This window comes from Apis mellifera, linkage group LG1 (assembly GCF_003254395.2).
Source record: "Apis mellifera strain DH4 linkage group LG1, Amel_HAv3.1, whole genome shotgun sequence".
Lineage (NCBI taxonomy): Eukaryota > Metazoa > Arthropoda > Insecta > Hymenoptera > Apidae > Apis > Apis mellifera.
The window spans coordinates 6,465,414-6,478,341 of NC_037638.1; the positions used below are offsets into that span (position 1 = coordinate 6,465,414).

The 12,928-nt window shown below is 23.7% G+C and overlaps 1 protein-coding gene across 2 annotated transcripts in view; it reads right to left on the reverse strand.

Moving 5' to 3' along the window:
* The window catches only part of Grd (GABA-gated ion channel), a 41,333-nt gene extending 36,752 nt beyond the window's left edge, over positions 1-4,581 (reverse strand). Inside the window, exon 1 of one of the 2 annotated variants that reach the window (XM_016911804.2) lies at positions 4,306-4,581. The gene's annotated coding sequence lies outside the window, so the exon portion shown is untranslated. 2 annotated transcript variants of the gene reach the window in all.
* Positions 4,582-12,928: the final 8,347 nt, after the last annotated feature.

A 12,928-nucleotide genomic window follows, 5' to 3' on the forward strand; every position in this document is an offset into this window, starting at 1 on the left:
ACTAGAACTATCAATCTACAATATAATACTGAAATACATATAATATACATAGAGTTAATATATTTAACATTATTTTCATATTACTAGATATTACTAGGTATTTTTTTTTCCTTTAAACAAAAACTTTATAAAAATTTAAAGTTTCTATAAAATTTATGGATTCAATTCATTTTTATAATTATCCAAAACTTTAAAAAACAATATTTTTTATAAAGACAAAAAAATAAAGACAAAAAATTTTTGACCAATTAACATCGAGGAAAATATAAAATGAGTGACAATAAAGAAGGTGATTGGGAATATTGGAAGAAACAAAATTATTATATCGTTGACAAAATCCTCTTTATCGTGAAAACTAAATAACTGTAAATAATGATATCCACTTTCTTACTTTTCAAAGGTTCCTAGATTTTATCGCGATCCTCTCAGCTTTTGTGTTTTCGATAGCTATTACACACGGTTAAAGAGATACAAAGATTAAAAGATGAAAATGCGCCGAAAAGTGAAAATTTTCTTAGAAATAGAGAAAGATTTCGAGCGTTTATTTTTTATCGTTCTCGTTTTCATATTTTTATCTTATATCAAATTTATGATAATATTCTGAATTGTTCCTAGTTTTTTTTTCTTTAGTTTAGAGAATTGAATTCTTTTTTATTTTTCACTAACCTTGCTTTAGTTACTTTGATTGTTGGAGAAATGTTGTTATAGTTGATTTGTAAGAAAGAAACGTAATATCTTATGATCTAATTCTTTAAAATGAAGAAAGAATATTTCGGTAAGGGGAAGCAAACTTTTATGATCAAACTTTCTAATCAACCTAAGAATTGAACTTGCATCTTCGTTTCGTTTTCGTGAAATCAGATTCTCGATATGTATTGTGCACGATATATTGTATTTCAAGTATTGACAATGAACTCAACGAGTTCATTGAAAAGATTCGTTGAATGAAATACACGTAATAGAATAGCTTGTTTAAGATTACACGAACAATAATTATCATTTCGAATATTGAAAGGAACTGTATAATTTTAATAGAAATCTTAATTGCATTTAATTGAAAAGTAAAAATTTTAATTTCATTATTTTATATAATGATGATGAAAATGAAATTTCCTAAAATATATAATATTTTTCTTTAAATAAAATAAAAATTTAATTATACGTTTCTCTTATTAAAATTCTATCCTTTTATCAATTTACCAGAAAAAAAAAGAATTCAAAGAATGCAAAAATAGCACTTTGATTAATTAATGCAATCAAATTATCGTTGCATTAAAACGATAAATTTTTTTTCCTCGTCTCATTATAAAACTTTGCATCCTCATCCATTTCGTCACGTTTCTCCTCCACAAAAGTGTATGTTTACATAGTAAAGATATGAACCGTTGAATAAGTTACATTGCATTGCATGTGAAACCAATTTACGAGCATCAAGTGCGAGTTTATACGACGTCGTACGGAAAGGTCGTTAAAATGAATTTTCTTGAAAGAAGTTTCATCATCTCGGAGGATAATTTCTTACTAAGCCTAAAAATAAAAGTGAAAAAAAAAAGGAAGGCATATTTTAAAGGAATATATGTGTATTCAGGATAAGTGTGTATATTTTATTTTTTTTTTTAAATATCTTTTAATTTATATCATAAATTCTAATATAATGAAATTCTCATATTTTTTAATTAATATTCTAAATTTTTAAATATTTTTTAAATATAAATTTTCAAAATATAATTTTTTTAAAAATTTTTAAGGAAATTAATTAATAGCAAACAATATTTCTAATTTTTGTTAATAATACTTTTTTCGAAAAATCAAAATAAAAAATAGATATGATTTAACAAAAATTGATGTATTGATTGCATTATAAAAAAAAATTGGAATAAATTATTTCATCCCTTAAAAAAAATAAATATATCGTTACATTGTACACGATTTATTTGAATAAAAATGATCCTTCTTTTTTTTCTTTTTAAGGACGTAAGGAAGACTTTCACGAATAACTATATTTCTCTATCCTCATTATTTATAATCATTTAGGTGGAGGAACATTAAGTTTCACCAGGGAAACTTATTTGTTCTAACAGTGATTTTGTTTTTTCGCATAACGAAGTGTCTTTGCCCGCAACATGATTAATCTACGCCATTTAAAAGGAAGCTAATGGCGCGCGTTTTTCGATGACCTCGCGTTTCCCACCACTCTTTTCATCCCTTTTTTTGAAATTTCTTCGCGTCGATTTCTTTTACAAAAAAAAAAGAACAATTTTTTTTGTTCTTCTCTCATTTTGTTCTCATTTCGATAAATTAACGATAATAATTTCTAAAATTCAGTGATAATACTAGAATTTGCTTTTTATACGAAAAGAATAATTTTAAGGTTATGAATGAAATTTTATTTTAAATAAATATTGTTTTAACTTGAATTAATTTAATTATAGATTTTATATGAGATTAAATAGATCATATTAATCATGGTACGTGAAAATATGAATCATTTGGAGAATTGAAAATCACCGATTATTATAAAAGATGTATTATTTCTATAATTATTTATATAGTTTTTAAAAAGCCCGCGTAAAATTAAAATAGGATTTTAAATATGACAAATTTTTTCATAACAAATGTATATAATAAATATTTTTTTCTTTAAAATTAATTAAGAAGAAATAATTATCGTTAAAAAAAGTTGTTTACAAAAATTGTAATAATAATGATTCACATCTTTGTATCATAAACAATATGAAATAGGATAATAAATTTGTGAAATACACATTATGAATACACGTTAATGATACAATATGCGACATATTTAGAGGAAATTTAATGGAAATTGGAATATTAGATGAAAAGTACTTAATATCATGAGCATTATTTGTTGTCGTTCTATCTCTTCTCGTATATTAATCGATTCGATTTGCAATTTCGTAAACACATTCATTTTCGTATTATTTCGATGTGAATAATTTTATGAAGATACGATTACACGTGAAATTACCAATATCCTAATGTTACAAATAATTTTCGAAAGAATATAACATAATTTTCCAATATCGTTCCATCATGTAAAAATCATTGAAATTATAAAATAAAAAAATATAAAAAATTTGATTTTTGAGAAATATTCGTTTATTTTACCAAATTTTCTTTACAAAATGAATTGATGATTAATATAATGAGATATAATTTAATTTAATTTTGCAGTTTAATTAATTTTTTTAATCTAATATAATTCGATTAATCCAGGTCACAAAAACATCAACTCGAAACGTGTCAACCATAAGATCTGACAAGGCTATGGGATAAAGATGTAACTTATTTCAACTTTCAAAACTTTTCTAAGCTCTGCGAATTAAGATACGATATCAAACTTTTTTCGTGTTTGGTGGTACGAAGATGCACTCTTTCAAACTTTTAAAGCATCCTCAATGAAAGTAAGGGACGATTTTACCTAAGAAAATAGAGAACGAAATTCTTGTCACCATGGATTAGGAAGTCTAATTTTTGTAATGTTTCATACAATTATAAAAATCATTGATAATTTTTATTCATATTTTAAGAATCGATATCTTGTATTTAGTTTTAAAAATTCGAAATATCTAAATTTCAATTAAATACTTTTTAAAACCGTACAAATTATATTTTAAAACAAATCATCCTCGACATTAATTTTAATCAGAATAAATTTACATTTATTTGAATTTTAATTTTTTGAAAATTAAAATTTAAAGAAAGCACAAGAATCTGTTACGTTTTCTTTCATCCAATTATTTTATTTCGTGTCAGTAAATAATTATTATTTTTACACGTCACATTTATTTTCAACTTGCTCCCTGATCTTTTTACTTAATAATGAATCACGAATATCAATGAATGAGTAAGAATAAATTTTTTTCATTTTGATAATAGTACCAGAAAATAAATTAATTCGACAACCTAATTAATACAAATAATTAATCAATAATTCAATAATAAATTTCACAATTTCAATTTTGTATTAATTGGCAAATCAAAATTAAGAAAAAGTATCTTTACACAACTAATAACAATTCATAATTAACAATTTATATATTTTATACTATGCACATAAAAATATTACATAGAAATTAATCTAACATTGTATATTCTTAATCATTTTTATCTTTCCAGTATCATTATATATAACGTTCACAATTATCAATAAATAATTTATATATTTCACATCATTTCACATCATAATTTAATTTTCTTTTAATCAATTTTAATCTTTAGCTTTTATGTAATATACACAAAAAAAAAAAAAATTAAAATTAGAAAAAAAAAGTCCAGACTCACCTATTATGTTTGCTCAAAATGTATACGCAAAAATATCCATAGCAAATACATGACATGTATTGGTCACATGGTCACAAGAGCGTAGTTATCAACGATTGCGAAAATATTAAGATTTTAATTAATCACATAGCGGAAGTGCATCATAAGTTGATAAGTTAACGCAACAAAAATACGACGAAGAAAATGAAAACATAATCAGACAAATAATGAACGCGAAATTTCCAACGGGACGAGAAGCACGTGGCGAAGCCACGACGCGTACTGGCTGCCTCGTACAGGACAGCTGACGAAGGGTGGCAACTCCGCACTTGCCACGCTGCGCTTTCCCTCTTACTATTACTCTTATTACTTACTCTCGCACCTCTTCACTCTTTCCAATTTTCAGGAATTGATCAAGAATTGATTTATCATTAATTTTCTTTCCTTTTTCCTTCCATTTTTTCATCTTCTGTTTTGATTTTGTTTCTAAAACGAGATGAGTAATCTGGAATATTTTGAAAAAAAATTTTGTTGTTATTATAGTACAGTAGACTAGTTGTTTGAAATTATTGTTACGTTTACTTTTATTTTTTATATTTTACCAAATAGGATAGTTTTCTTTCTAGAAATAAATAGGAATCGCATTGCATGAAAACAATAGTCGCAATCTTGTCATATCAATAGTCGTATCTTTGGCGCATTATAAAAATTTGCATTATACAGGAATCTATAACAGAAAAATTTTTTGATTAATTTGATGAATTATTTAAATTTTATCATATCAATAATATAAATTAAATTTCTAATTTTTTCTTAATAAAAAATATTTCAATACATAGAATTTCCTTTCATAATATTAAATTTAAAAGAATATAACATTACATTAATATATCAATAAAAGTTATGTTTCAACTATTATAAATATATATAAAAATTAACAAAATATTATAGGTGTATCACCTAATGAGATACATTTAAATTTAATTAAATATTAAATGAATACATACACAATATAAAAGAGAGCAGTATGTCATACGATAATAAAGGTGATTAAAAATAAATTACAGTCTACGTAGAGACGTGATGGCATTTGCATGCGAAATAATCGAAGTCAACAGAGTTCGAATTCATTGCAGTAGGAAGAGATTTCTTCTGGTGAGAGACTGATCCATTGTTGACAGTGCATTAGCAGTCTCCTGCGGTTCTGCGGTGCTTCATTCATCGGTCTCGAGTTTTCTCGATACCCACTCGACAATGGGATTATCGATACCAGACTGTGAACGGAAGTTATTAAAATCCGACAAACCATGCGCCGGAAGAGAGATTTTACTGAAAAAAAAGAAAAGAATATTAAAAAGAATGAAGAACGAGTGTTATAGAATTTTTCAATCATGATTTTTGTTGATAAATTTTTTAAATATTTGATTGGACAATTATATATTAAAGTAGAGACTTTAAAGAGTATTCCAGAATTTTTTTAGATTTTTTAATAGACTAGAATATTAAAAAAATAAAAAAATAAAAGATATAAACAGTATAAATTATCTATGAACAATATAAATATATGTTTGTCCATAGAATTAATTTATACAATAAAATAGTTATTACACAGTATGTATAATATAATGTAATAATGTAATAAATTATAATATTAATTTATATATGAAAAATAAATTAAATTTAAAATATTAGAAATATAAAATGTAATAAACTTATTAAATTCCACATGATTCTATGATTTAATAAATAGAATGGAAATAATAGAAAATAAAACATTAATTGCTTTTTCTCACACAATAGAAATGTTATCTCACTTTCATATGAACACTTTCACAATTAATTAAAAAAAAATTCACAATTAATTAAAAAAAATTAAATCATTTGATATATATTAAAATAATCTTAAAAGGAACAAAGATGAATGGAACTATTTTATTAATATCATAAAGTTTCGTTGTAAAGAATTTAGATAGATAGAATAACGTTAAAAGCTAATTGTCGAAGCGAAGAGGAACTTTGTTTCTCGATGGTTTATTGATAGTGCGGTTATCGTCTATTAAAATCGCTGATATTCTTTTTTTTTTCTTCCTCCTTGGTTCTCTTCTTAGACATACTCTCTTCCTAGATCTACCCTTTTGCACTTTTTTAATTAAATCGTTAAATATCATCTCCTGGAGCTCCATTATATCGATCGAAGTTTCATCTAAGAGCAGCTTATAATTCATCAATTCCGATGAACAGTTTGACAAAAATTCTTAATCTTTTTATATTTCAATACGTGTTGAATATACTCTATAAAAGATAAATTTTGATCAATATTTTTGACATAACACAATGTATTGAAATTTTTTAATTTATTAATTTAACTTTAGAATTTGTTTTTACAGATAATTTAATTTGTTTGATAGGAAATACTATAGTATAAATAGAATTGAAATAAAATTGATCTGTTTCATCATTTAAAAATCATGATATTGTATGTATCTAATATTTTTACATGTCGTAGTTTTTTTTATATATTATATTATATTCATAAATTTAACGTTAGTTAATAATAATATAAGAAATACTCATCTTCAAAATGTAATAAAAAATATATTCAGTGTAAGCAATCTTGATAATCGTGCCATATAACACAATATAAAATACAACTATTATTATAAAATACAACTATTAAATCTTCACAACACTGATTGTTATTTCTAATAAAATTATCTTTAATAGAAACAAGAAGAAAGGACACTCGTATCGATTTAATACCTCGTTATCGTCTTATTAATGGAGGAAGCTAGGGGACCATATTTCTCGAATCGAGGTTGCCACTGATTACTTAGTACTATTTACGTAGCCTTTTTTCCCTTCCAACCAACGTCTCGAGGAATCGATAATTTAATCCGGAAATCGATCTCTTGTCTTTTCTTCCTTTAGTCTAGTTGTCATTGCGGCTTGATCGTTCCTGAAGAAATACAAGATAACTATATATCTTTCTCCATTTTTTATATTTTTCTTGTTACAATGAGAAATTTCATCGAATGATTTTCAAATTTAATAAATAATTTTTCAATTTTTCTAGCATTTTTAAAAATTTATTTAAAAGAAAAAAGATAAAAAAAAGAATCATTTTCTCTTTCTCTTTCTCTTTCTTTCGATTTTATTAAGTTTTTTTCTATTTTTAAAAATTTTATTTAAGAGAAAAGAAATAAAAAAGTATAAAATAAAATTATTACCATTTTTAGAAATGTAATAATAAAGTGGCAGTAATCATTTTCAGTAATTATTTGTTGTTACAATATTTCGCAATAAATATAATTTATATTCGTTGGAATTTTGTGTAATGAATTTTTTTCATCAATGCTGCTGTAAAAAAGTAAACTTTTGTTTAATAATTTCTGTATAATATTTATTTTACGATTAATAAAAACTAAGAATTTTCTTTGGATTATTATTTATTCATAAGATACATATATGTATACATATATATATATGTATCTTAATTATTTCTTCAATAAAATCTTTCTTTTTTGAAATAGAGGAATATTTGGATGTTTTTGAATTTTTTTTATATAATATATCAAATATATCATGTATCAAAATAAAATGAAAATTTACACGATATCGAACGGAAGTTTTGATCATAAAATATTGCCTTGTTTCGTTTCACGTTCTTTTCTTTATAGAAATTGTTGGATTTATAACCGTTTGCGAAATGTTAACAATCCTTATAGAGTTCTTTTTTATATATTTGATATTCTTTTTAATATTGTTTCGAAGATTATCGATTAAAATTTATATAATTATATAATTATATATATATTTATAATTTTAATTAATAATTTGAAGGATCAGATTTATTTTGATTAGTTTATTGATAAAAATATTTTACCTTTATCATATTTTACTATTAATCAGAGGTTGCTTGCAGGATTCATTTAAAATTTCAAGGAAATCCTGGAATATCTAGTAATATGGAATATCTAGTAATCTGTGTTGAAATCATTTCCTTGATAATATATTTTTGTTGTTGTTGGTAGAATCTGAATCTTTCTTGTATAATAAGCAACATACTGATAAATATCTTTTATGATATTCATATTTATATTCATTCATTTAACTTTATTTTAATTCAATATTTTCTCTTTTAAGTTGACAATAAGATTTATAAATTTTTATCATGTCATGTATTATATATCATAAGATACATAATATAGTTTTACACATAACTTCCTATATAACTTTTAAAAAACGATATTAAAATAAATTAATATTAAAAAATATATAAAAAGGAACAATTAAAAATGAAAAATTTGATATTCTAAAACCAAAAAACGAATAACTAAAAATAAGAAAAGATTAAAAAATATTCACACTAACTTTTACTATCGATGAATCCTTTGAATTCCAAAACTCATCATCGTTATACATTAAGTCAGGTAAAATTTTGAAAAGGTCATAAAGATATTTCATAGGTGTTGAAAAATCGTTGGTAAGATCTTGTCATTATTTCCGGATCATCCTTATACTCTTGATCGGGTATCTGAACAGATCGAATCGAAAGTGCGATAAAAGATGAATGGCAAAAAACAAGGATGTCCCTTGAAACACAGCAGTTAAACGAAGAAACTCCGCATGAAGAGTGCTTCAAGATGGCACCGTCAGCAATATTCGCGATCTTCTTTGTCCCACCTTCGATTCTTCCTCCCTTTTTCATTCTCTCTTCTTCTCCTTTCTCTACTTGCACTTTGACTTCGACCTCTTTTCGCCTTACATCCCCGATAACCTATATTCGAGGTTGCATCCGCGAAACTTCAAGGAAAGAATTTCCCTCTTAACCTGCATATACAGAGTTAAGCCTGACGCACACAGTTCTTGTTTTGCTACCGAATCACTTGCTTGGGATTGTAGTATCTATGAAACCGGATATGATATTTTTGAAAATTGCTAATTTATAGAAAATACAATAGTTTATAAAATTTTGCTGATTGAACACGTGTTATATTTCCGACTTCTTTTATGCTGACTTGAATAAGTTAAAACGAAATCAGCCAATCAGAAATGAAAATAGAATCACGTGATTGAGCAAATCGCTTATTATTATTGAACATGCGCAATATATCATTTAGCATAAATATTTATATTTCATAAAAAGTTACTATTAAGTTAAACATAATTACAAGGATTATACAATAAAATCAAGCAAGTAATTTAACGAAAAAACAACTGTGGTGTGTGCAAGGTTTATCTCTATTAATTTTCATTGAAAGTGGAAAGTGAATCCGGAAATTTCTGAAAAATCATAAAAGAATATGATTTTTACTCTACTCTCTTTAAGAAAGAAAAGAAACGAGAATCTCTTTAAGACAATCGAAAAGGTTCAATGATGAAATTTATCGTCTTTTGGACGAAAAGGAATATAGAAAAAGGAAATCAACTTGAGGGATAAAAGTGGAAATAAATTGAGTTTGAAAGTATTATACGAAAATTTATGTCTAGGTAAATTAAGTAAATGTTTATGGACATTAAATTATTGTTATTAATTCTTACTTATTTTCCTTATTTGAGTTTGAGTTTATAGGTTATATCATATATAGTTATGTTTATAGGTTAAATCATTATTTAATTATTAAAAGATTAATTGTATATGTTAAAGTTATTGATTTGAATTAAAGTACAATATAAATTATATGATGATAATTATATAGATGATAATTTATCATTAGATTAAATCTTAATTAAATGAATTTTCAAATAAAGAAATATTTTGAAACATTCAAATTTTTTATGTGTCTTAATATTAATGAATCATCGTATATATTTTACGTTTTAAATTTCTAAAAATGCCGCGAAAAGTATTTGTTCCATTTTTTTTCTTATTTTTAAAAAAAAAAAATATGCAATACGTATAAAAATATTAAATTTATAAAAAACAGAGGGAAGAAGAAAAGGTGAAAAAAAAGGAAAAAAAAAAAAATGTAAGCTGAATCTCGGCTGAAGCCTCTTTACCTAAGAACTTTCGCGGAGTGGTTTCGATGCTTTTCTACGATCTCGAGTATATCCCACTTTCCGTTCTTCACTTCTGAATCGAGTACTGATTAATTTTATTTAAAATACCGATATTTTATCCGTTGTCGAATATAAATTAATTTGATCGAAGAATAAACCGGAAGATATAATATTTTGAAACGTTGAAGAAAACTTAGCTTTTTTTACTTATTCTAATTTCTGTCTTCATTTTAAAATAACTTTTGATTTTTGGGATATTTCGATGGAATCTAATCTCTACAATACAAATATATACATAAAAATCAATTTTTTATATATTATAGCATATTTTCATTTTATTAATGAAATCATAATTTTTAATGTGTTGACATTAAGTGTTCAATTTTTATCAAATATTTTTTTCTTATTCTTTTATATTAAATTAATTATATAAAAATTCAATATAATTATTAAAATATAAATATTAATTGTTATTGTAAGTTCAAGATTATCAATTTACATATTTTGTTTACACTGTATATTTTAAAAAAAAACAAAACATTTAAAAGAGTAAAAAAAAAATATAATGTTATATATAATATGGAATTCTTAATATTTTTTATTTGCAAAGTAAATATATTAGCTGGACAAACACAATGAATATGAAAAATTTTTTCAGTTTGTGAAACACGGAAAGTTTATGTTAGTAAAAAGTCTATGAAAAAATGCTACATCATTCATTTCGATGCATTTGCTCACGCATCATTATTCATTCGATGAATCATTATACATACACTAATGGATCTGTTTTTCGCACATATGTAAATTTAAATATATAAACATTAATGATGATAATAATGAAGATAAATTCTTCTTTTCAAAAAAAAGAATGATTTTCAAAAAAATTTAATTTTTCCATTATTTATATTCAAATATTTCGATTACATTCAAAATAGAACTTTTTAAGTACTCGATTTCGAGTATCGATGCGTGCAAAAAGAGCGTCATGTCACTTAAAATTTTTCTTTTCTTTTCGTTCGATCTTGCCACCAGGCATTTTCCACAGATATTAAATCTTTAGTAAATTTCCTCTACGGAAAATCACGTGTAAGGTGTGCAAAATACGAGAAAAAAGATGTTCTTTCTTTTTATTTTTTCACTTTTCTCTTTATTTCTCTAAGTTTATTCGATTCGAAAAATTTTTACTCCCGATTTTTTGCGTAATTAAATTAATATTATTGCAATAGAATAAATTTTTACGAATGACAAATATAATCAAATTCATTTTTTTCATTTCCTTCATTTTTTCACAAATAAATCATTCGCTATCAAAAAATTGAGATTTATCATTTTTAAAATTATACAAATTACTTTATCTTCGTTTGGACGTCTAATTTTACGAGATATTTTTTTTCAACATAAGATATAATAAGATAAGATATAATAAAAATAAATGTATTGATAGAAAATATTATATCAAACGAAACAATGCATATGTAATATGATAAATATAATATAAATATATGTGTAAAAATATTAGACCGAATACGTATCTTGGTTTTCAAATTTTCTCCATTTTTCGCCCATATTTCTCCATATTTTTCCGCTGTTTATCTCTTAGATGCTCATCGATCTGCTGGCACAGCTTCGATCGTAAGTCAAGAATGCAGTCTAGCGAAATAGAGATAAACCTGTGACGACTGATCGCGAACGCTTTCGAGGGTTCTCGATGTCGTCCTTGACACCTGCCTCCTTTGTCTTCCATTCTGTCTATGCTCTCATTTCGAACAACAGAAATTATATAACTTCTTTTTTTATTATTATTATTATTATTTTAAAATTGTCTTTATTGTGCGGCAAATTTATCACATCATATTGATCATTTTAATTAAAATTTATTTATATTTTAAATATTGTATTCCGTATTTTATCCTAAATTTATTTTCAATTACATTTAAAAATAAATGTTAGTTCATATTTGTATTAATCAATATATTTATATAGTTAATATTTATATATTTATATTAATTGGAAAAATATTCATTTAATATTAAATTAAATATTCATCCAATCGTTTTAGAATGAAAAAGATTCAAATTTTTTTATTATATAGATATTTTTATTATTTTTTTTTTAAATAATTTTTTTTAAAATAATATAATATTAATTTTTTATTAATTATAGTAATAAAATTTATTTGAAATATATTTTTTTATATCAAATAATATTAATATTATATCAAATATAATTAAAAATAGTTAAGAATATGTATTTTAATAAAGCGATGAAACGAAAAAATTTACATTATATTCACAAAAATTACATCATACATTATGTCATATAATTTCCTAATATATTATAATTATATTCATATATGTTAATAGACATGATTATATTTTTTATTACATACATGATTATATTCTTATTATATAAGAATAATTTTTATAAGAACAACACTAATTATTATAAGAACAATGTTTTTTTATAATGACCATTAAATAAAAATAATTCACAAATAAAATATATTATCAGATAAAATGTTAAACCATCGTTTTTTATGTGAAATTTTAATTTTTTATTGTAACAATATTAGTTTGATTTTAAATAAAAAAAAAAATTAATGTTCTTTTAATTCAAAAACAAATTTGTAATCGATAAAAATTTT